The 23,360-nt window shown below is 47.3% G+C and overlaps 1 long non-coding RNA gene across 1 annotated transcript; it reads left to right on the top strand.

Moving 5' to 3' along the window:
* The first annotated feature begins 20,494 nt into the window (after positions 1-20,494).
* On the top strand, positions 20,495-21,433 carry LOC120991815. Its single transcript, XR_005776823.1, has 2 exons — positions 20,495-20,570; positions 21,183-21,433. It is a non-coding gene; the product is annotated as an uncharacterized LOC120991815 (long non-coding RNA).
* Positions 21,434-23,360: the final 1,927 nt, after the last annotated feature.

Here is a 23,360-nt window from a genome sequence, read left to right as displayed (position 1 = left end):
ACCGGCGGTGAATTAGCCGACTGACTGTTAATCGCTTGAACAACACCCATGTTATCGCAGTAAAAACGCACCCGCCGATTCCTAAGCCAGTCCCCCCACAACTCAGTAGCCAGAACAATAGGAAAAAGCTCCAACAACACCAAGTTAGAAAGGAAACCAGCCTGCCTCCATTCAGCCGGCCAAACCCCTGCACTCCATTGACCCCTACAAAAAACACCATAACCACACGAACCAGACGCATCCGAAAACAACTCCAAGTCCACATTACTAACCACCGCTTCCATCCACACCGACCGACCATTATAATCCAACAAAAAATTCTCCCACACCACCAAATCATCCTTTACAGCCACCGGCAACCGCAAATAATGAAAAGGAGCAGTAATGCCTGCAGTCGCTAAAGCCAAGCGACGGCAAAAAACCCGCCCCATTGGCAAGATGCGACAAGCAAAATTCAATTTTCCCAAAACCGATTGAACCTGCTTAAGTTGCACCTTCTTAGCCTTCCTTAAAAACACAACCTCGTGCAAGAGATCAAGCACCTTATCCTCAGGCAAACGACACTCCATAGCCAAACTGTCGATCTCAATACCTAAGAACTTGATGACCGTGGCCGGGCCTTCCGTCTTATCCGCCGCCAACGGGATTCCAAAACGCGCCGCCACCCTTTCCATCGTATGCAGCAAAACCGCGCACACCCTGGATCCAGCGGGACCCAGAAACAAAAAATCATCCAGGTAGTGCAAAACCGAGCTCCATCGGCCTCCTGTTTCACCACCCATTCTAAAAAACAACTAAACGATTCAAACAAAGAGCACGAGATCGCGCACCCCATAGGCAGACAACAATCAACATAGAAACAACCCTCCCACTGAAAACCAAGCAAATGCAAACTGTCAGGGTGAATGGGCAACAATCGAAACGCAGCCTCAATATCAGTTTTAGCAAGCAGGGCGCCCTGCCCGAAACGCCGCACCCAACGCACTGCCTCATCAAAAGACGTTTATGACACCGAGCATAACTCGTCTGCTATCCCATCATTCACCGACCCACCAAGCGGATAGGACAAATGATGAATGAGCCTGAACTTATTGGGCTCCTTCTTAGGAACTAAACCCAACGGGGATACCCATAAATCCGGCAAAGGACACTCCGAAAAGGGGCCGACCACCCTGCCAGCCGCAACCTCCTTCACAATTTTATCCCTCACCACATCAGGGTAGCGCAAAGCTGAAGACAAATTCCGGGAAGCAACCCGCGTCCCAACCAAACTACACGGGATAACAAACCCCACGTTAAACCCCTCCAACAACAACCGAGCCGCCTCCCTATTTGGGTACATCCTTAAATACGGCTCCATCTCTTCCACCCTCACCGGTGTCACCCCTCTTTTGCATAACCTCGGATCCCTTACCCTTCCCCCTCCGGAAGCACCGAGACAGGCTATGGGAACCTCCGCAACCGGAGCACTCATGCTTAAACCTGCAGTCGGACAAGAACCGGCAATGTCCTTCGTTGAATTGCCAGCAACAACCCTTTTTGCCCCCAACCTGAGACTCCGCAGCCGAGGCACCCCCGGCCGCTCCACGAAAGGGCTGAGACCCCCCACCTCGGGGTGCCGCCATCAACCGCATCCACAGACCAATATCCTTATGGTCCCAACGAATGCTAGGCCTGACCGCCTTCCGCTGCCGGAACTGCTCATCGTACCTGAGCCAAGCCACACCCCCATACGTCCGATGAGCCTCCCCGATAGCATCCATATAGCAAAAAAGAGCCGAGCAGTGCTCTGGCGTCTTTTCCCCAATGACGCTGGCCAAAATTGCAAAGGCCTGCAACCAATTCTGAAAAGTGCGCGGAATCAACCTAAACCTCCTCCTTTCTTCCTCTTCCTTCTTACTCTCGTCCAGCTTACCCCTATCCAAATGAAATTTTTCCAAAGGAAGCAACGAGAAAATCTCCACATATTCATCCTTCCATATCTTCTCCCAGACCTCCTGCTTCAAATGAGCCCCCAGCGGCCCCTCAAAACACACGTAAATCTCACCCTTCGCTGAATCCGCCAACCTAACACCATCCACCATATCACCTTTTGCCCCCGCTGCCAGCCCAGAACCACAGGCCTGCCCACCGGCCGCCACGCCGCCACTCTCCCCCAGCAAACCCTGCACCGCCCCTGGAACCAGCGCCAAATCCGGAGCCGGCGACCACACAGCCGCTGGAGACCCAACAGCACCCGAGCCCAACCGTGATAGCAAAGCGAGCATACCCGACAATACATCCCTCACCAAAGCCTCAGAACCCCCCCCCCCCCCCCCCACTATGTAACACTGAATTCCCAACCCCCCCAACAGGAATCTGACACGTTGTTCTCTCACCTGGCCGTCCCCGCACGATGTCGCCGGCAGCCGCAGACCTCCCTTCGGGTATCACCAACGAGACGTCACTCCCAGATGGCCCAGCGTCGTCCATACCGCCAGCCGCAGACTCTTCTCCTGGATCAACTTCACCGTCCTCCAGCTGCGACAACTCCCCTTCAGACTCCGGTTGCATAGGGCTAACATCCGCAGCCCCTTGTGAAGCAGAGGCCCTCACACCTGGCCGCACACCTCTCATCCCGGCGACTCCCAGCAAAGCAGGCTCCACAGCAGAGGCAATGTGCGCCGCATTCTCATGCCGCAGTTCAGGGGGCTCATTCACCACCGCAGCTCCTGATAAGGTGCAATGTCGCCGGCCCACCGCCAGGGGCCGCGACGCACTCTCCCTTCCAGCACTATCACTCCGCGCCTCAGGCCCACCATGATGACGTCGCCGATCAGAGGAGACTGACCGCTGTAGTGTACGGGGACTGTAATGCCCGTCACTACAAAAGTGTCACTTGGTGTGCTGTCGTCCCTCCTTAATCATGGGGAAGTTGGTATATGTCATCTTTATAAAATGTCATGTAATGCAATGCTATGTGTTTCCCTGTTACTATGACACTTGCATGTACAGGCCTGCTAGGGGTGTCATTCCAGCTTCTAGTCACTAGAGGGAGCTAGAGAGCCCTAGTTTATATAAGGCCCAGTCAGGGAAGTGAGTCGAGAGACGGAGTCTAGTGTCTGTAGTCTACAGTTGGAGATTAGACAATGTCAGAAACCAGTCCAGGCCTGAAGCCTGCCATCAGGAGAAGGTTCCCCTCCTGTCTTCCCTTATGCAGAAACAGGAATACTGAAGTTAAAGAGCGTGAGGAAGCTGAGAGAGAGACAGAGGCAAAGATCAAAGGGAGCAAGAGGTACTCAAGAGAACAGAGGAGGTACTCTAGAAAGCTAAAACCAAGTATATAAAGCCAGAGCTAGGTTATTGGGCCTTGGAGCAGATTTGCTATATTCCAGGATCAGTCAGAGATAGAGTGCAAGCTCCTGTACTGCAAGTCCTGTGTTTAAACACTCTGTAATCACCTTGCTCAATCTGTATTGCCTGCATCAACCGTATTGCAAAACCGACTGTATGCCAAGGAACTGCGATTCCATTATTGTCTCTATGAAACCTACTAAAGTTGGAGTTCTGCTTTAACCTCACGGTGTTCCTCATTTATTCCTGCTATCCACAAACGGCGTGCCACCGTTTAATTGGCACTGGCGTCACAAACAATTTCTACCATCACCTGCCTATGCAGAGAGTCAGCCGTCTCAGGTTAGTGTTTATTGCACTACTACATCCAGGAACACCATTACACACAACTTGAGTACGCTGCACCTCTCTTTTGGCGTCACGAACAGGATACGCACGCTTTCTAGTGCAAGAAGCGTGAACTTTGTGTCTTATACAGTTGCCCTGTGACCAAAGTGACAAATTGCCTGTTTATTTAAAGTGGACTTTGTGGACTGAAAATCATACCAAAAGTGTTCCTAAAACCTCTAAAAAGCGCTGTGCAGTGTTGCGCTACCAAGAGGAAGAAAATCGCCACATTGGAGTGTGGTTTTATGGACTTTTTATGATCCTGCTTGCTGTCAGTGAATAGACAGCGGTTATACCCAAAGATGGCCGCTGAGGCTACTGAAATAGCTGCTGCGTCATCTTCATCCCGAAAAGGCGGGAAAAATTGGCGCCTTTCGGAGGAAAAAGCGGGAAAGAGTTCAAGGTCAGGCGCCACTGCTTATCTGGACATTTGCATGTCTGCCAGCATGGACACTGCCTTCCATATACTGGAATACCTGGGGGGCGGCCTCCCAGTGCAATGGGAGGAGCTGGCTGCTTTAATTAACGCGACCCTATCGCTCTCCTCAGAAGGATCGAGCATGTTGGAAAGTGAACAGAGCGTTGCTGCAACGTCCGCACCTGAGATTGCGAAGATGTCTGAGATTGGAGTAGAGCCAGAGGAGGCTCCACCGGCCTACTCTCCGGGACCGGAGCAACCCGCCTGCCGCCCAAGGGAGAAAGAACCAGAGCCCTACTATGGCTCGTGGAGGGACTTCTTTCAGCCCTCTTTCAAATGGTCCTCACTAATGGCGGAGATCCGGGAGGCCGCTATAAAGCGGAATACCAAGACCAAAATCGTTTATGAAGAATTGACTAAAACAATCCATGAAAAGCACACTAACACCCAACCCCGCCTGGAAAGGAGAAAGGGAGTGGTGGTGTCCTTCGACAAAATCCGTGGCTACGGGTTCATCCAAGACTATCTGACTGGCAGAGACCTATATGTGAATAGAAGGTCTGTCAAAAGAGACTACCTCCCTTCTTATCAGCACAGCCTCCGTGAGGGAGAGGAAGTGGAGTACACCCCTGCCGAGAGCCTGCGAGGCCCTTATGCGACTGCTGTGACCCGTCCCAAGCGAGAACCTGAGGACTGGGAGGCAGAAGAAGGAGAAGACTACTCTGGCTGCGAGCGGGAACCTGAACGCTCTCCAGAGCCGGCCCATCACGCCTTTCAGGAGCGGAGCTCCTTCATTGGGCCTAACGTCTTCTGGCAGCCAACCGTGTTGGAGAAATGGGTGAGCCCCTATCCTTCCCCCGAGCTGCCTCGTCGGGAGAAGACCATGCAGGAGATGGAGAATTTAAAAGGACTTCAAAATACCTTTAAGAACATCCGGAGGGGTCGGAGACCAGACGCATCGCCAGAACCTGCAGAGGCCGAGTCCGCACCATCGGTGACTGTACCTGCGCCGGCGGTGCCAGCAGATGCCAGCGACTCCGACACAGAGAGCATCGGTGAGCAGATTATCCGGCTGGAGGAGAAGTTGCGGGAGCTGCGCAAGATCGCGACCGCCAGGATCCAGACGCCGCCAAAGAAGGACGAGGTAAGGGTGCCTGTCACCACCCGTAGACCACCTTCTGCTGCCACCGCTCCGTCAGTGCCCCAAAGGAGACCCCCGGTTGTTGTGAATAGCTGCGCCGAGCCCACCGGACCGCTTGAGACGGCGGTAACCGCTCCATTCCATCCCACCATTATCATGCCGGGACCGGTACGGTCCACCCAAGGGTTTACCCCTAGGCCCATGGGGCCAATACCTATTAGGGGCCCCTTCACCTTGCAGCTGCCCCATAATGCAGTTATGTGGGCCCATCCTCCTGTAGAGGACTACTACAGGCCGTATTTGCCAGCGGAACCAAGTGGTTATGATATGCCACTGTGAATCAGCCTGCTAGGCCTTTGATTTATTTCACTGAAGAAATATGGTGTTAACCCTTCCAGGACAGGAGTCCTACGTTTCCTGGTCCTTTGTTGCGGCTGCCAGTTCATCCACGGCTCAGTGGTAGGTGTTGACCACTGAAATCACAAAGTCAACAAGGCCACGTTTGTTTCCAGGACCTCCTGCCTGCTTTTGCTACCCCACGCCAAGTTGTGCCTGTTCCTTAGTTGCACCTTTTACCCTTCACCCCCTTTTCAGGTTGATCAGGGGTATTACAGCACTTGTCTTTGCTGTCCTTTTATTGTGCAACTTCATACTAAGGAACCGTGCCCGGAGACAGACTCAAAAGAACCTGAGCCTCTGAGATTTTTGCTCTTTTAAAGGAAATGTGCCCAGAGATGGACTCCACCGCACGAGAACCTCTGTGATTTATAGGAAAGTAACCTGGGTACGGACTCATGTTTGTTCTTTGAGCCTCCAAGAACTTTTATACTGTTTTATCTATTGTGCTGTTCTATTATGGACTTATTCATTGTCATGGACTATCCTGGTTATAATGTTACGCTGTGCCAGGTCAGCGCCCCAGTTCCATTCACTATCCTGAGAAGAAGAGAACGACGCCCCTTGTCACTACCCTTCACCTTTGCCAATTGGACCTGATATGAACGTAAATGCAGATGAATTACATGTATGTATGCCTGCATGTCTCTATTTTCTGTTTCAGGTAGAGATTCCAGTTGGGCGAGCCCTGATGGAGTACGAGGTCGTACTCAGCTTAAAGCAGTGGGGTATGTAGTGTACGGGGACTGTAATGCCCGTCACTACAAAAGTGTCACTTGGTGTGCTGTCGTCCCTCCTTAATCATGGGGAAGTTGGTATATGTCATCTTTATAAAATGTCATGTAATGCAATGCTATGTGTTTCCCTGTTACTATGACACTTGCATGTACAGGCCTGCTAGGGGTGTCATTCCAGCTTCTAGTCACTAGAGGGAGCTAGAAAGCCCTAGTTTATATAAGGCCCAGTCAGGGAAGTGAGTCGAGAGACGGAGTCTAGTGTCTGTAGTCTACAGTTGGAGATTAGACAATGTCAGAAACCAGTCCAGGCCTGAAGCCTGCCATCAGGAGAAGGTTCCCCTCCTGACTTCCCTTATGCAGAAACAGGAATACTGAAGTTAAAGAGCGTGAGGAAGCTGAGAGAGAGACAGAGGCAAAGATCAAAGGGAGCAAGAGGTACTCAAGAGAACAGAGGAGGTACTCTAGAAAGCTAAAACCAAGGATATAAAGCCAGAGCTAGGTTATTGGGCCTTGGAGAAGATTTGCTATATTCCAGGATCAGTCAGAGATAGAGTGCAAGCTCCTGTACTGCAAGTCCTGTGTTTAAACACTCTGTAATCACCTTGCTCAATCTGTATTGCCTGCATCAACCGTATTGCAAAATCGACTGTATGCCAAGGAACTGCGATTCCATTATTGTCTCTATGAAACCTACTAAAGTTGGAGTTCTGCTTTAACCTCACGGTGTTCCTCATTTATTCCTGCTATCCGCAAACGGCGTGCCACCGTTTAATTGGCACTGGCGTCACGAACATTTTCTACCATCACCTGCCTATGCAGAGAGTCAGCCGTCTCAGGTTAGTGTTTATTGCACTACTACATCCAGGAACACCATTACACACAACTTGAGTACGCTGCACCGCGACGCAGGCAAAACTCTCTCACCGCCGTCCAGAAGGCCCAGGCCGAGAAGCGACCCGGCCGCAGAAACACCGCCACCGTCCGCAGGTACGACTGCCCTGACTCGCACCCCCCGCAAGGCCTCTCGCGGGGAGACAGCCGCGCGCACCTGCCCTCTCCCTCTCAGAGACCGGGAGACGGAACCCGCACCAGACCGTCCCTCTCCCGCCGGCCTGCCATTTCTTGCCGCTGTCCTCCCGCTGCGTCTGCGCGCCGAGTCAGAAACGGGCAGCGCAGACTGCAGCGGAGGGTTCCTGGGGGGGCTCCGCATTCGCCGGCGCAATCTAGGAGTAGTCTCAAGGCTCAGGCGTTCCGGGGGAACAGAGCGCCTAGCCCGGCCGGGACGCGCAGCCTCAACGGACGCAGAAGGGGGGTTCAGGACCGACTGCATGGTCTCCTGCAAACGTGCAGCACCGTGTACCTGTACAGCCGCCCTAACCGCCTCCAATAAATCTTCCAGCGACGACATCTTGCCACACTGCTAAACGCACTTGCTCTACACTAGCCACTGACTGACGCCCCTCCTCCTGCCAATATATACTGCCCGCCAATCTGCTCATCCTCCCCTTCCTCCCTTAAACAAACCCCTAACCAAGCAAACAGACATTAACCCTTTACTATCCTGCGGTCTTCCCCCTAAGTCAATCCGCACTACATTATGTCTGCGCCTCATTCCGTCGCTTTCAATTCAGGAGGTGGGTAATCTAAAATATAACGTTTATTGATAATGTAGATAAAACAAAGAAAATTCCTAGATAAAGTGTGCAATGACAGACCTTGGGATAGAAAATGTTGATAAACCCTAGGAATCACCTAGGTGTCTATCCCAAATGAAAATTACAAAGATACACTAGAATAGTGCGCGGCGGCACCAGTAACCAATTTTCCTACCGGTACCGCGGGACAGGATGCGGATCGTTCACCACCGACAGTACTCCGATCGAGGCTTCTTCATATACAGTATGTAAACAGATGAATAAGTGATGTCAGGCAGTGATACACATATGTGCAGGGTCCCTGTAAAGGCCCTATGGCTGACTAACGATAATTACCCTAATACTAGATGTAGGTAGCAGCTTAACCACAGGGCACTCGTCCTTACAAGGACGACCCCGTCCGGAACCTGTCCCTTTAAAAGAATATGTTATATGTCCCTAAAGGATCTAAAAAGAACTCCCTACACGCATGTTTCACTGCCTGAAAAAGATATAAAGCAGTTCATCAGGGGAGATGAGGGAAAAAGTACTAGGGATAGGTGTTAGATAAGCCCTTAATCCCTAGACACCAGCCTGACTAGGTACGTCAGTCAGTGATGGAGGTATAGCCAGATGGTGGACACCTCCTAGGGCGGTCTCTATAGATGAAGAGACTATGGAACATGCAGTTATAAAATACAGGAAAAACTGCACCTAGGACGCCAACCTGACTGGCGTTCCCACCATATTTAAATAATCACCTGGCTGCCGCCTCCGCCGCCCACAGTGTGAGAAGGCCAATGGGCGCATTCGTGCGCTCGCACGTCATCGTTTGATCTCGCGATGCCGCGGCTGCCGGCTGATTTGACAGCGTCAATAGGCAATAAAGGTATCATTTTTTGCCTTTAGTGCCGCTGTCAAATCAGCCGACAGCCGCGAGCTCAAACTATGCCGCGCATGCGCAGGAAGGAGCCGGCATCCAGGGCACTTCCGTGCGCTTCAGACCTCGCTCCTGTTTCTGCAATAGGCGCATGCGCGGCGCTGACGTGCGAGCGCACGAATGCGCCCATTGGCCTTCTCACACTGTGGGCGGCGGAGGCGGCAGCCAGGTGATTATTTAAATATGGTGGGAACGCCAGTCAGGTTGGCGTCCCAGGTGCAGTTTTTCCTGTATTGTATAACTGCATGTTTCTTCATCTATAGAGACCGCCCTAGGAGGTGTCCATTATCTGGCTATACCTCCATCACTGGCTGACGTACCTAGTCAGGCTGGTGTCTAGGGATTAAGAGTTTATCTAACACCTATCCCCAGTACTTTTTCCCTCATCTCCCCTGATGAACTGCTTTATATCTTTTTCAGGCAGTGAAACATGCGTGTAGGGAGTTCTTTTTAGATCCTTTAGGGACATATAACATATTCTTTTAAAGGGACAGGTTCCGGACGGGGTCGTCCTTGTAAGGACGAGTGCCCTGTGGTTAGGCTGCTACCTACATCTAGTATTAGGGTAATTATCGTTAGTCAGCCATAGGGCTTTTACAGGGACCCTGCACATATGTGTATCACTGCCTGACATCACTTTTTCATCTGTTTACATATATGGAGAAGCCTCAATCGGAGTACTGTCGGTGGTGAACGATCCGCATCCTGTCCCGCTGTACCGGTAGGACAATTGGTTACTGGTGCCGCCACGCACTATTCTAGTGTATCTTTCTAATTTTCATTTGGGATAGACACCTAGGTGATTCATTTTCTATCCCAAGGTCTGTCATTGCACACTTTTCTTTGTTTTATCTGCATTATCAATAAATGTTATATTTTAGATTACCCACCTCCTGAATTATGCCCTTACTCTTGGTAATCTGGAGCGCAGATCTTACACTGGTTTGACCTCCCTAATCAGTACTCATAGTTTAGAAAATTAAAGTAGGCAGATAAGGACTGATTCACATATATCCGCTCTGTAGCATGCTCTGTGTAAGGTATTTAATCTATAATACATTCAGTTTTATTGCTGTAAGCGCCATGCAAAATGTCATAATGGCCCACTGAGACTTTATCGCCCAAGGGCCCACATGAACCTGGAGCTGGCCCTGCCTCCTGATATCTATCATAATGTAATAAGTGTAGAAGAAACACCACGGGTGCTAATCCACATGTTGTACTGCCATCTAATGCTGCTATAACCATGGACCGGAGGTTCTTAGTATACATTGTTTTCAAAATGTATAAGCCCACTTGCCAGGTCACAGCGACCTCCTTCAAGTGGGTTCCTACACTAACACTAATGACTATTATTATTTATTATAAGACTAGAGTATTAGAACTATTACTATTATTCCCCTTATTATACTAGTGCTATCCTATTGTTGTTAATTATGTCCCTACACCTAAAAATGTTGATCCAGAAGAAGGCAAAAAACCCTGGACACATTCGGCCAATCCGTGTCACAATGGAAAAATTCCTTTTCGACCCTGGGAAAAGGCGATCAGTCATAGAACCCTGTATCAAGCCCCCTGATGCCTATCCCTAAATTAGGTCCCTATCCCTAAACCTGTTGATCCAGAAAAAGGCGAAAACCCCTGGACACATTCAGCCAATTCGTGTCACAGGGGAAAAATTCCTTCTCGACCCCGGGAAAAGGCGATCAGTCCTAGAACCCTGGATCAAACCCCCTGATCCCTATCCCTAAATTAGGTCTCAATACATAAACCTGTTGATCCAGAAGAAGGCAAAAAACCCTGGACACATTCAGCCAATTCGTGTCACAGGGGAAAAATTCCTTCTCGACCCCGGGAAAAGGCGATCAGTCCTAGAACCCTGGATCAAACCCTCTGATCCTTATCCCTAAATTAAGTCCCTATCCCTAAACCTCTTGATCCAGAAGAAAGTGAAAACCCCTGGGCACATTCGGCCAATTCGTGTCACAGGGGAAATATTCCTTCTCGACTTCGGAAAAAGGTGATCAGTCCTAGAACCCTGAAATAAACCCCCTGATCCCTATCCCTAAATTAGGTCTCAATTCCTAAACCTGTTGATCCAGAAGAAAGAGAAAACCCCTGGACACATTCAGCCAATTCGTGTCACAGGGGAAAAATTCCTTCTCGACCCCGGGAAAAGGCGATCAGTCCTAGAACCCTGGAACAAACTCCCTGATCCCTGTCCCTAAATTAAGTCCTTATCCCTAAACCTGTTGATCCAGAAGAAGGGGAAAACCCGTGGGCACTTTCGGCCAATTCGTTTCACTGGGGAAAAATTCCTTCTCGACTCCGGGAAAAGGCAATCAGTCCTAAAACCCTGGATCAAGCCCCCTGATGCCTATCCCTAAATTAGGTCCCTATCCCTAAACCTGTTTATCCAGAAGAAGGCGAAAACCCCTGGACACATTCAGCCAATTCGTGTCACAGGGGAAAAATTCCTTCTCGACCCCAGGAAAAGGCGATCAGTCCTAGAACCCTGGATCAAACCCTCTGATCCTTATCCCTAAATTAAGTCCCTATCCCTAAACCTCTTGATCCAGAAGAAAGTGAAAACCCCTGGGCACATTCGGCCAATTCGTGTCACAGGGGAAATATTCCTTCTCGACTTCGGAAAAAGGTGATCAGTCCTAGAACCCTGAAATAAACCCCCTGATCCCTATCCCTAAATTAGGTCTCAATTCCTAAACCTGTTGATCCAGAAGAAGGTGAAAACCCCTGGACACATTCAGCCAATTCGTGTCACAGGGGAAAAATTCCTTCTCGACCCCGGGAAAAGGCGATCAGTCCTAGAACCCTGGAACAAACTCCCTGATCCCTGTCCCTAAATTAAGTCCTTATCCCTAAACCTGTTGATCCAGAAGAAGGCGAAAACCCGTGGGCACTTTCGGCCAATTCGTTTCACAGGGGAAAAATTCCTTCTCGACTCCGGGAAATGGCAATCAGTTCTAAAACCCTGGATCAAGCCCCCTGATGCCTATCCCTAAATTAGGTCCCTATCCCTAAACCTGTTTATCCAGAAGAAGGCGAAAACCCCTAGACACATTCAGCCAATTCGTGTCACAGGGGAAAAATTCCTTCTCGACCCCAGGAAAAGGCGATCAGTCCTAGAACCCTGGATCAAACCCTCTGATCCTTATCCCTAAATTAAGTCCCTATCCCTAAACCTCTTGATCCAGAAGAAGGCGAAAACCCCTGGGCACTTTCGGACAATTCGTGTCACAGGGGAAAAATTCCTTCTCGACTCCGTGAAAAGGCGATAAGTCCTAAAACCCTGGATCAAGCCCCCTGATGCTTATCCCTAAATTAGGTCCCTATCCCTAAACCTGTTGATCCAGAAGAAGGCGAAAACCCCTGGACACATTCAGCCAATTTGTGTCACTGGGGAAATATTCCTTCTTGACATCGGGAAAAGGCAATCAGTCTTAGAAGCCTGGATCAAACCCCCTGATCCCTATCTCTAAATTACATCTTAATTCCTAAACCTGTTGATCCAGAAGGCGAAAACCCCTGGAAACATTCAGCCAATTCGTGTCACAGGGGAAAAATTCCTTCTCGACCCCGGGAAAAGGCGATCAGTCCTGAAACCCTGGATCAAACCCCCTCATCCCTATCCCTAATTTAGGTCCCTATCCCTAAACCTGTTGATCCAGAAGAAAGCGAAAACCCCTGGACACATTCAGCCAATTCGTGTCACAAGGAAAAAATTCCTTCTCGACCCCGGGAAAAGGTGATCAGTCCTAGAACCCTGGATCAAACTCCCTGATCCCTATCCCTAAATTAGGTCCTTATCCCTAAACCTGTTGATCCAGAAGAAGGCAAAAATCCCTGGACACATTCGGACAAATCGTGTCACAAGGGAAAAATTCCTTCTCGACCCCGGGAAAAGGCGATCAGTCATAGAACCCTGTATCAAGCCCCATGATCCTTATCCCTAAATTAGGTCCTTATCCCTAAACCTCTTGATCCAGAAGATGGCAAAAACTCCTGGAAACATTCAGCCAATTCGTGTCACACCGAAAAATTACCTTCTCGACCCCGGGAAAAGGCGATCAGTCCTAGAACCCTGGATCAAACCCCCTGATCCCTATCCCTACATTAGGTCCCTATCCCTAAACCTCTTGATCCAGAAGAAAGTGAAAACCCCTGATCTTGATCCAAAAGAAGGCTGCTCCCGGGATGTCTCTGCCTTCTCTCGCTCTCTCTTGGCCTTCTCCACCGGCAGGTCTTCGCACAGTTGGCTTGTGTTAAAGCAGCCCTAAATTAGGGCTTTTTAGATACACTCTGGTGTTCCAGATCATTGTACCCCCCAGGGGTTAATATCCACGCGTGGCTGAGAGACTGAACACTGACACAGAAGTTGGTCAAAGCAATCTCTAACTTTATTACAGAAGGTAAGCCGTATTATACATCTTCAAAAGAGGGTAGTCCTCTCTGAGGCTTAAACATTGTTTCATTGGTCAAAAAGGAAAAAGAGATAAGAGAGAGGAGATAATACACCTGCATCTGCGCAGTGAATACCACTTTGGAATGTGAACTAATGTAAACATCTCGTTACCATCGCCATTTTGTAATGGCTTCTATTCTAACACTAATACTGCATACATCATATGTGACACTTCAAAGAGGTGCTTCTCTATAGGCAGTGAATAATATATATATCATCAAGCCATATGATTGGCTTATGCATCTCCACCACACTCTATGGGACACCTGCAGAAAGATGAGAAATCAGACACTGCCCGCAGCACTTTGCCCCCCTCTGTCTCCTCTCCAGCCTTGAAACAAAGAGAGGGGTAGGGGGGGGAGGCACTTGGAAAAGAAAAAGTTAACTCATTACAGTCCTAGATATACAAAATATAGAATAAAATTCACACATCTTTAACACTTGCCTTCATCAATGCCGGCTCTGGATCTTCTTCCTCCAATGGAAAAGGCAGGTATTTCTTCTGAGCTTCTTGGTTGGTTGGCATGAGGCGCTAAGAACAGATTCAGTCACTCATCTATGAGACGTTCCTATTAAACCTTCACATCTATAGACAGAACATGGAGGAATCTGGAGGACAATATGACAGAAAGTAGAATCGCTCACCTCCATCTTGAAGATTGAAGACGGGAGGAATCTCATGGAATAGATGAGACGTTGTTGGTCTCTCTCCTCCACGGTGCAGGGATAAGCTGCAGGGTGAACTCAACTAGATCATGAGTTTACTTCAGATCAGTCTAAACCTCGAGCTCAGATCAAGTTTTCCGAGTCGAGTCTTATTACCAAAAATACTCACTTGAGAAGGGTCCCAGGCCATAGATGCACTGCTGGAGGCAGTAGATATCCTAAAGAGAAGAGAATACAGTAAGTGACCACTTACCACTCCTCATGGATGATAGGACAAAGGGTCAGATTACAATGAAGCCACTTACCTCCAGAGAAGTGCGGCCTGCTCCAATCCTGTATTCGTCCAGAATTGGAGAAATCATAGTGCGATCTGTTAACCCATAAAAGAGACTTAGTCACAGATCTGATAAAGGCAGTGAATGTTCTCCCAGGTGTAGGACCCTTGTGATCACACACTGGTGGCCGGTCCTAAGGGTAGTAATATGGAAGTCCTGAAGAACCATTTATAACTTCTTCATATATCTTTATAGCAGTCAGTCAGAGATCAGCTTTCCTCATACAGAGCTCCAAATCCCCTGCAAAACCTTAGAATAAAATGATAAATTGTAGCTGCCTGCAGCCACCACTAGGGGAGCAGAGAAGCATACTGTACAGGCAGTCATCAGTCCTGAGCTCCCTCTAGTGGTGTCTGCAGGCAGATCTAATGTTACCATTTATATTAGTGCAGAGGATTTGGAGCTTTGTATCAGTAAAACAGAGCTCTGATCACTATAAAAATATATCAAGAAATGAATTAACATAGAAAATGTCCTGATGATAAAAGGCGGACATTCACGTTACATATAAGAGAATAATAATTACATATGATCATGCAGTATATATATATATATATATATATATATATATATATAGTGCCATTTTTACTGGGTATCTGTAGTGTCCCTTATAGCAGAAGGGCCCATGTACGTAACACCGCACATAACACAGAGGGGAGACTTATCTCAACTTATATGAAGGAAAACTGGCTCAGTTACCCATAGCAACCAATCAGATCGTTCCTTTCATTTTTCAAAACTCATTTGGAAAATGAAAGGTAGAATCTGATTGGTTGTTATGGGCAACTGAGCCAGTTTTCCTTTGCACCAGTTCTGATACATCTCCCCTATAGTGCAGACTGGGTTGTACTGGACCCTATACAGATATATGACATGTTTATTTCTAAATTCATCCTGCCCAGGAGTCAGGAGTGCAGAACTCACCCCCAAAAAGACAGTAAAAAAAAAACAATTAACAACATTTTAAAAAAATACCCCCATTTTCAGAGCCAGCACATTGTCCCCATTTACAATACTGCAAACAGAAAGCCCCCAATTCCCAGCACAGGGCCCTCAATAAACAATACTGGCAGCACAGGGCCTTAACTGACAGAATTTGGGAATCCTGCACCAGCCACTAGGGGGAGCTCACTACACCCAGATGTATAACTCCATATACGGCTAGCTCCCCCTAGTGGTGTCTGGGACAGGTAGGATTTAGGATAAATGTGAAGCATCATGGGAGATGTCAGATGAGGGGTGTGAGATCTCACCGGCGTCCATCTTCACCTCTCGTCGTGCTGTAATAGTCTGAGGACCACTGACCGTTGGTTTCCTTTCAAGTTTAAATCCAGCGATCCCATTGGCTGCTGAGCAGTGACATCTGGAAGAGGAAATTTAAAGGGACAGGACGCTGTTATCTCACTGCAGTGCATGTCCTGTATGTGAGATATCATGAAGCTGTGGAGATAATCTGCGGGGATGGCTGCTATCACTCCTCATCCACCAGGGGGCGTAATATCTGATCAGTGTTATATCCTACATATTATTACACTATTATATGCCAAGAAGCATCGAAACCTACAATTACGGTTTTGATAAATGTTTTTACCCCTTCCTGACCAGGTTATTTTGCATCTCTGATTATGTAACTGATTTTGATAGAGGAATATTCGCCAAAAATTCTGCTGTTGGTAAAAGATGTCAATTATGTCTTCACCATTGGCTCCAATCTGTGACAGTGATCAGGAAGCTGGAAGATCTTCCGGCCACACACCCTGTGATATATCATCATCATCATCATCACCCAGATCTCAGGAATATATGTGACACGTACTGATATAGTATATACTTACTTCTAGGCCTCCATGACTTATCCACAAGCTGGTTTTAGAAAAGTTGGGTGACAACTAATACGGCCGCCAGTGCAGATCCCCCCCAAGGGCTGTCACATGGGGTGTACAGGATTGTGGATGGCTACAATGACTAATAAGAAGAAAACCACCATATACTGCTAAAGTAATACCGCCATATACAGCTGGTATATGACCACCATATACTACTAAAGTAATACTGCCCTACACAGCCTGTATAATACCATTATATATTGCCAAGATAATGCTGTCATATACAGCCTATATAATACCACCATATAGTGAGAACATAATACAGTTATTTATAGGCTACAGAAAATATCCATATGGTGCTAAGTTAATACTGCCACATACCGCCGTCATAATACCACCATATAGTGCTAACATAATAATGCCATAATCAAACTGTATAATACCACCATATACTGCCATGATAATGCTATACAGCCTGCATATTATCACCAGGGTTAAGCCAATAGAGCTTTGGATCAGAGATCAGAAGAACAAACTTTTTATTGCGGTCTCTGTACAGCATTAAAATGTATTGGCTCTGCGTAGACAAAATTCGTATCGGCCAAAGTTGCGAGACTTCACTGAATTCATTCAGTATTCCTTTCTACGTCTTTAAAAACATTTTAAAATAGGAATCCGAAGTCGGGTTTGGCACTGGCTGGTACCTCGGTATTGAACCCGACTTTGGATTCCTAATTTACTGAAGTCTTTCATTGAAGTCTTGCGCGACTTCGGCCAAGACGAATTTTGTCTACGAACCAATACATTGTAAATTCTGTACGGGGACTACATTAAAAACTAAGTTTTGGAGTGAATAGACTTTTGATTGATGATCCTAAGCTCGATTTGCTCAACCCTAATTATCAACATATAATGTTAAAATAATACTGCCATATAACGCCTGTATAATACCACCGTGGAGTGCTAAGACAAGACCGTCATATACAGCCTCCAAAATAATACCATATAGTGCTAAGATACCCAGACAGTTATCTTTAATGGGGGGGGGGGGGGGGGGGGGGCACAGGAAAATAACCTGAAATAAACAGATAACTTACCAACGGGGTCGTACGTCAATCGCCGATCATCAGCCATAAAACAACCACTGTCGGCTTGAACATCAGCATCCATAATCATAATGATCAGTGACTGCAGCTTAGCTGCATTGTGCATAGGAGGTCCTGTCTCCATTTAAACTTGGTCTGCTGTTCTGTATATCCCTCATGCTTTACACTGCAGCACTGCCTGTTCAATTTTGCTGTTGTGTGTAAGTGGAAGGTAAGTATGTGGAGAGATGATCAGGTTACAGTAAGGACAGAAGATTATAAACTATAGGGACACAAACCCTCAGAGAGAAGAGGACTATCTGCATGTAGATGGCGGGGCATTAATAAGGGGAAGGTGCTTTCATCAGCCATTGATTAGTAAACTCTTGACTCCTCCTCCTGAACTGTGCAGGACTCAATGCAGGAGGAGAGGTTTTGGGGAAGTTGCTTGAGGTGTTTCCAAATTTTGCGCCTACTTACGCTCTTGGGTACAGTAAGGCCCCATAGACTTCTTTGGGGCCCGTATTATGGCGGCGTACCACTTGCATATAACTCTGGTGTCAATCGGCGGCCGAAATGAAATGGATTCTACAATTTGGACAACCCCTTCGTAATCACCAGTGTGAGCACAACACAAAAGTACACATCTCACATACTGCAGACCTTCTGAAGAGAAGGACGAGGCCTTATCCAAGCAATCAACGGTGGACAGAATCTCTTCCTTACTTTTCAGAAAAGAGGTTCTGCAGCATCTGCGCCTCAAATTCTGTAATTGTATTTAAAGGATTAGAGTGTTTCATATAATATAAAGATCTATATAAAGTTTTGGAACTATACAGATAAAAAAAAATAAAGTCAGCCACCAAATCAAACTAAAAATGTGAAGCAGAAAATTTACTGTTAAGGTAAAAATCAATGTATAGAAAACTGAAAATCTGCATCCATTAAACAAACACTATCCATATATCTTAGTTCATTAACATATTAAAATAATCTGGCCTTCATCCTGGCAGAGTATTGTGATGTCACCACATTTGCATAGAATGTTCTAGAACTGGGCCTACAGCCGTGATGTCACTGGATGACATCACAATGATGAATTTGTGAAAGTGGGACTCCATGTTGGATGCACACAACTTCAGAAAGAAGATTGGACGCCATCATGAGGATTCATAGGCGTCTGCGGTATGTTGATCGGCGGCTGCTGGTCAACTCTCTCTCATCCTGCATGTCGATTGGCTCATTCCTTCTGACCCGATTCAGGAAACTGAATCAAAAATGGAGGACTCTGATGAGGAACTCCAGCTTCCTGGCCAAGAAATCAACCATCATGACACAGGTCAGGAGCTTCTTCAGGTCAGTTGCCTTAAGACGTAAAAACCACGTCATCCGCCATGACATAGCTGAGAAGACACCAACTATTTTTATTGCTGATCCAAACGTTGCACATGAGGGGCCCCTAATACCACAAGGCATGTCCCTGGGAGAAAAAACAGAAAGTGGGGAACCCCCACAAAAAAGACCTCGGGACGCTGATACTGTCGAGCCATTCCTTGACCACAAAGCACAACCTTCTAAAAAAACACCAAAGAGCTGTAAGCGACGATGTAATAGAAAGACTCGTCAAAAACAACACACAGCAATGAAGGATGATGTCTCTTTAAATTTTGAGACCCTTAAAACATCGGACAAGAAAATGGCTGAGTCTGCTGAAGACCTTTTAAAGGCATCTCGTGAAGCTTCCAAAGCCAGTCTTAAACGGAAAGCACCAACCTCCAATGACAGTCACTCCGGGACATTTCCACCAGCCAAAAGAGCTGCGGCAGAAAACATGTCCGCTCCATCTACCAAAGATGTAGGAAGCCCGGAGCTGGGAACATCACAAGTGGAGATGGCCTATACCCGGAGAGCACAGAACAACTTGTCTCCAAAGCACTTATCCATCCTGAAGAGCAGCGGCCAGGAAGGCATGCTGGACGATGACATCATTAATAAGGCCCAGGATCTCCTGCAGAATCAGTTTGGGGACTTTGATGGCCTGCAGCCCGCCGCTGCTATTCTCTTTCCAGGGTACAGTGTGCTAAAGAAGGCCGTACAAATCCACTACGACGAGGACAGGGTGCACTGGCTGACCACCTGCTTCAAAAATGGCGACATCCTAGTGGCCGACAGCATCAAGACCAGCAAATTGCCTCTATCTGTTTGCGAGCAGATTAATAACATCTACAGTGTAATGGTCAATGAGCCCCTGAAAAATCTAAAATTTCTCAACGTGGATCAGCAGAGAAACACCTATGACTGTGGGGTGTTCGCCATAGCATTTGCCTTTGAGTTTCTGGCAGATGACGGTGAACCCACGGCGATCTTCCAGCACGATGTGATGAGAGACCATCTAATATCCTGCCTACAGAATGGCAGGATCACAGGCTTTCCCAAAAAGGTCAATTAGCGACTCCATGTCTTTCATGACATGTCGAGTCTATGATGGGCCAAGAGATCGCCCTGACCAGAAGCCTGATATTACCGAAACAGACCTGGATCCTCTACTTCACCAAAGCTGCAGTCTCTACCCAATCCCAGATTACAACCGCTGGCCCATGGCACAGGTCTTCAACCCACAGACTTGTTGGCATCGGTAAGTGACTATTCTAAGTTTGATCATTTCCGTGTACGGATTGTAATAATGTCTTCTCATGTGATAATATATGTATGTGTAGAAAGTACTTAGACAACACCAAATGTTCGGGGTAATCACACCCCACAAACATTGGCCTTTTAGCCTATGGGCCCCATAACTTTGCTGTGTCTATAGTTATACCTATTTATGAGGGGGGGGGGGGGGGGTAGCCTAGTTTATTATGTTAACTCGGTCCTACAGACCCGATTATCAGGAAGTTGTGTCCCAGGAACATTTGTCAGACTATCAGATGATAGGGACCACATTCATGAGGAGACCTTGTATCCTCATTGTGTATATTGATATTGTTTTCTGTATAATTTGGACACAGCGGTATCCACTGGTCACCACTGGAAATGAAAACAGCCTGGGGTTAAGAAGGCAATTGCAGCAGATCGGATCACCAGAGGTCTGAGACAAAATGAAGTGCAGAAGAAACCATTTCCTGATCTTCACCAGTGACCCCTGCTAGAAGGTATTGGCCTTAAGAACCAAAAAGAGCCCTAAATAAGGTAAGATCCTTGTTACAGGAGTCATAAAATATGATGCGATTTATAACAGGAGCTCATAATAATAATAGACATGATGCCAAATTCTGGAGACACCAGAGTGATGACACAGAATAATGTAGGGTTTAGATTCTCCACGAAGATGATTAGAGCAGTAGACATTAGTGGAAAATCATCCAAATCGCCTGATACATGGCATATAAGAATGATAAAATTCTAACTGCCTACAGTCACCACTAGGGGGAGCTCCCATTGACCTTGATATGTAGATCACCTTGAGCAATGGCTCCCAGAATTTTAACTATAGAAGTGTGTAAGAAAGCAGGGGTTTTGGTGATTTGTATCAGGAAAACTGAGCTCCAAACCTTCCTGAGCTCCAAAAATATATGAAAATAAATCATCCCACGCTTATAAGGTGTATTCTGTTTATGTTGGATACAGCAGTGGGTCCCAGAACAAGAATAACAGCTATAACAGTCAATGACATTGATAAGCGTTGGTATCGCTGTTAGAAACATGGGCCCAAGTTTAATACAGTAAATTGTGTGTCACTTACATGTAATTTTTCGTTCTTCCTAGTTCAGTCATAATTAGTTATATTTTTTGCATCTGCAGATCACTGTACCAGAGCGGGGGTCTCACTGTGTCCCTGCAATGAATATGGGATACAGCTGGAGGTGATGACTCTACCACAAGTCAGCGACATGGTGGCCACCATGTCAGGATCAGATGACCTGCACTTCAGCAAGAGGCAGATTCCGGGCTCGGTCTCTGCACTCACCCACCGGACTTTCTGCAGTCAGACGTATTCACTAAAGAAGTGAGTTTCCTGCTGCATCAAAGGCAGATTCCAGGCTTGGTCTCTGCATTCACCACTGAACTTGACATTCACCGGACTTTCCGCAGACAGATGTATTCACCAAAGAAGTGAGTTTCCTGCTGCATCAAAGGCAGATTCCAGGCTTGGTCTCTGCATTCACCACTGGACTTGACATTCACCGGACTTTCCGCAGACAGGTGTATTCACCGAAGTAGTGAGTTTCCTGCTGCATCAAAAGGCAGATTCCAGGCTTGGTCTCTGCAGAAGTCAACCTACTTTACATTCACCAGTTTTCCACCGCCTAGGGGAGGGGCAGTCCTTCAGCCATGGCTCCCTAGAGGTTTCCTCCACTGGGGGTTTTTCCTCTCCTGAGTGCTGAAGGCCCGACTCATCATGAGTCAAAGGCCCATCATCAACAGGGCCACATTTAAGACCAGTGCCCTGATTCCTAATGAGAACAACTACTGTACATTTGATACCTTGCAGTTAATAAAGAAGTCAGTGTATATTAAGTAGTGGTGTGTCTGAGCCTCTTTATGAATCTTCATAGTCAACTGGATGGGGGTGCAGGGTGTCGGACCCTTGCTGCTCAGATAGTTATGGCCTTTCTTGGTTTTACAGCTAGGCTTATTTTTTTTTATTCCCTACCTACAGTGGGGGACTGATTGGTGGGGACTGCTGGGTCCCCCATGATCATGAGAATGGGGATCCTGTGTCACCGAAGAAATGGAATAGTAGGTCAATCATGTTCCCTTCTGCTTCATTCAGTGTCTATGGGACTTCTGGAAATAGCTGAGCATTGTACTCGACTATCTCCAGTCAACAGGCGCGCAAAAATGTGGATGTAACATGGACCATATCCAGATTTTTGTTTTCGCGAATCCGCAATTTGTAGACCGCAAAACAGATATGGTTGTGTGCATGGAGGGTTATATGATATAGATTTTTTATACAGAAAAAAAAAAAAATATTAAGAGGTAGAGTCAGTGATGAACCTCTAACGGAGGCAGACCACGCAGTTGCTATGATACCCCTGGAGGAAGGGGGCCCAGTCTTGGACAAAAGGCCTGCCTCCTAATTACACTTAATTCTCGCTCCTGTCTTGAGTCCCTTGTCTGGGGCTCAGGCTCTGCTTTCCAGCTCCCTGCTTCCTCTGTCCTATCCTCGGGGCCCCCCTTTACTCAGTACATCATCAGTGGGTAGCTCTGCAACCGCTGGAGTCCCGACTAGCGCTCTATGTTGTCTCGCTGATGGGCGCTGAGTTGGCTTGTTCTGTGCCACGGGACTTGGGATTTCATTCCTCTGCAAGTGACAGTGTAGAGGATGATGAGAGTGACTTCTGCGAAAACGATGACTTTAGGTGAGAAGTAAGTGTGCTGTCAGTAATATGTGTTTTGGTGTGAAGTGAACCCCTCATTTCCAGTGCTGAACCCCCAGTTCTGCTCTGCAGACCGACATAGTGTAATGCCGCCATGTCCTGCTCTGTGCACTCAGGTACAGTAAGTGTCTCTGTGTCAGCTTCATGCACTGATGTAGACACATTGTTTGTCCTGCTTTACACTGCAGCTTAGCTCCATATGGGCATTACTATGACTACAGGAAACATCCTGTCACATTACAGATGTGGGGCTGCATGCAACTACCTGAGACGCCATAAGGGGGCACTCCAAAATGAAATACTGGAACATGTATGAAAGAAATTAACTTGGTGGTATGGAAACCTATCCAGATGTGTAGATAAAACCATATGGGTAGTGTAGAAGAGACAGCGGCAAAAGGAGGTATATGACAGTAGAATATAAGAGAAATACATGATCGGCATGCATATAAAGTTATAACGGTGTCTTCTCCTATGGGCTGAGTTTCCACAAGGAACAATAAATTGAGCAGGTTGAAACCCAGTATGGCTTTCCCATTCACAATACATTTTGAGCCTCATGCCCGTACAGAAATGCCCACTCAAGATGAGATCC

Source organism: Bufo bufo, chromosome 2 (assembly GCF_905171765.1).
Source record: "Bufo bufo chromosome 2, aBufBuf1.1, whole genome shotgun sequence".
Lineage (NCBI taxonomy): Eukaryota > Metazoa > Chordata > Amphibia > Anura > Bufonidae > Bufo > Bufo bufo.
Note: the sequence above shows the minus strand (reverse complement) of the source record. Positions and strands in the feature narration are given on the sequence as shown.